Here is a 2,822-nt window from a genome sequence, read left to right on the forward strand (position 1 = left end):
ATGTGGAGTATAGCTTCTAACTCTGAGGTCTACTTGTCTGATATCTAAGTTAAGTATATCTACAATGCTTTGATTAGTATTTTCATGATATGACTTAGCCTATATTTTTACTACTAAATATGGTATCTTAATATCTGTCTTGGCTTTCAGAAGCGTTTTCAATATGCTAAGAGTTTTTTATCTGGAGCATTTGTTCCATTTCCAATTGCTCATGTCACTGATAATTTATGACTAATATTACTATTACTGCAATGTTTGGGTTCAAATCTACCATATTATTATTTGTTTTCTATTCATCTCATTTGCCAACTATTTCTTCTTTTCTTCTTTCTTGTATTGCTTTCAATTATTCAAGATCTTTTTATAATTCCACTTCTTCCCTTCATGTCTGTTATCCCTGTCCTCTATTTTACTCTTCCTTTGGTGAGCATCACTACAGTGATCATAACAAGTATCTTTGACTTGAGTCTCCAATTAATAAGTACTTTTACAGACCAATATCTCTAATGAACCTAGATGCAAAAATCCTCAACAAAATTCTGGCGAATCGGATACAAAAACATATCAAAAAAATTGTACACCATGATCAAGTAGGATTCATCCCTGGGATGCAAGGCTGGTTCAATATACGGAAATCAATAAATGTTATTCACCACATCAATAGACTTAAAAATAAGAACCATATGATCATCTCGATAGATGCGGAAAAAGCTTTCGACAAAGTACAGCATCCCTTTATGTTCAAAACTCTAGAAAAACTAGGGATAACAGGAACATACCTCAATATTGTAAAAGCAATCTATGCTAAGCCTCAGGCTAGCATCATTCTGAATGGAGAAAAACTGAAGGCATTCCCTCTAAAATCTGGAACAAGACAGGGATGCCCTCTCTCTCCACTTCTGTTCAACATAGTTCTCGAAACACTGGCCAGAGCAATTAGACAGACGAAAGAAATTAAAGGCATAAAAATAGGAAAAGAAGAACTTAAATTATCACTATTTGCAGATGATATGATTCTATACCTAGCAGACCCAAAAGGCTCTACAAAGAAACTATTAGAGCTAATAAATGAATTCAGCAAAGTGGCAGGATATAAAATCAACACGCATAAATCAAAGGCATTCCTGTATATCAGCGACAAATCCTCTGAAATGGAAATGAGGACAACCACTCCATTCACAATATCTTCAAAAAAAAATAAAATACTTGGGAATCAACCTAACAAAAGAGGTGAAAGACTTATACAATGAAAACTACAGAACCCTAAAGAGAGAAATAGAAGAAGATCTTAGAAGATGGAAAAATATACCCTGTTCATGGATAGGCAGAACTAACATCATCAAAATGGCGATATTACCAAAAGTTCTCTATAGGTTTAATGCAATGCCAATCAAAATCCCAACGGCATTTCTTGTAGAAATAGAGAAAGCAATCATGAAATTCATATGGAAAAATAAAAGACCCAGAATAGCAAAAACAATGCTAAGCAGGAAGTGTGAATCAGGCGGTATAGCGATACCAGACTTCAAACTATATTACAGAGCAATAGTAACAAAAACAGCATGGTACTGGTACCAAAACAGGCGGGTGGACCAATGGTACAGAATAGAGGACACAGAAACCAATCCACAAAACTACAACTATCTTATATTTGATAAAGGGGCTAAAAGCATGCAATGGAGGAAGGATAGCATCTTCAACAAATGGTGCTGGGAAAACTGGAAATCCATATGCAACAAAATGAAACTGAATCCCTTTCTCTCGCCATGCACAAAAGTGAATTCAAAATGGATCAAGGAGCTTGATATCAAATCAGAGACACGCCGTCTGATAGAAGAAAAAGTTGGCTACGATCTACATTCGGTGGGGTCGGGCTCCAAATTCCTCAATAGGACACCCATAGCACAAGAGTTAATAACTAGAATCAACAAATGGGACTTACTCAAACTAAAAAGTTTTTTCTCAGCAAAAGAAACAATAAGAGAGGTAAATAGGGAGCCTACACCCTGGGAACAAATCTTTACTCCTCACACTTCAGATAGAGCCCTAATATCCAGAGTATACAAAGAACTCAAAAAATTAGACAATAAGAGAACAAACAACCCAATCAACAAATGGGCCAAGGACCTGAACAGACACTTCTCAGAGGAGGACATACAGTCAATCAACAAGTACATGAAAAAATGCTCACCATCTCTAGCTGTCAGAGAAATGCAAATCAAAACCACCCTAAGATACCATCTCACTCCAGTAAGATTGGCAGCCATTATGAAGTCAAACAACAACAAGTGCTGGCGAGGATGTGGGGAAAAGGGTACACTTGTACATTGCTGGTGGGACTGCAAATTGGTGCAGCCAATTTGGAAAACAGTATGGAGATTTCTTGGAAAGCTGGGAATGGAGCCACCATTTGACCCAGCTATTCCCCTTCTTGGTCTATTCCCTAAAGACCTAAAAAGAGCATGCTACAGGGACACTGCTATATCGATGTTCATAGCAGCACAGTTCACAATAGCAAGACTGTGGAACCAACCTAGATGCCCTTCAATAGATGAATGGATAAAAAAAATGTGGCATTTATACACAATGGAGTATTACTCTGCATTAAAAAATGACAAAATCATAGAATTTACAGGGAAATGGATGGCATTAGAGCAGATTATGCTAAGTGAAGCTAGCCAATCCCTAAAAAACAAATGCCAAATGTCTTCTTTGATATAAGGAGAGTAACTAAGATCAGAGTAGGGACGAAGAGCAGGAGAAGAAGATTAACATTTAACAGGGATGAGAGGTGGGAGGGAAAGGGAGAGAGAAGGGAAATT

The sequence above is a fragment of the Marmota flaviventris genome, chromosome 2, assembly GCF_047511675.1.
Source record: "Marmota flaviventris isolate mMarFla1 chromosome 2, mMarFla1.hap1, whole genome shotgun sequence".
Taxonomy (NCBI): Eukaryota; Metazoa; Chordata; class Mammalia; order Rodentia; family Sciuridae; genus Marmota; species Marmota flaviventris.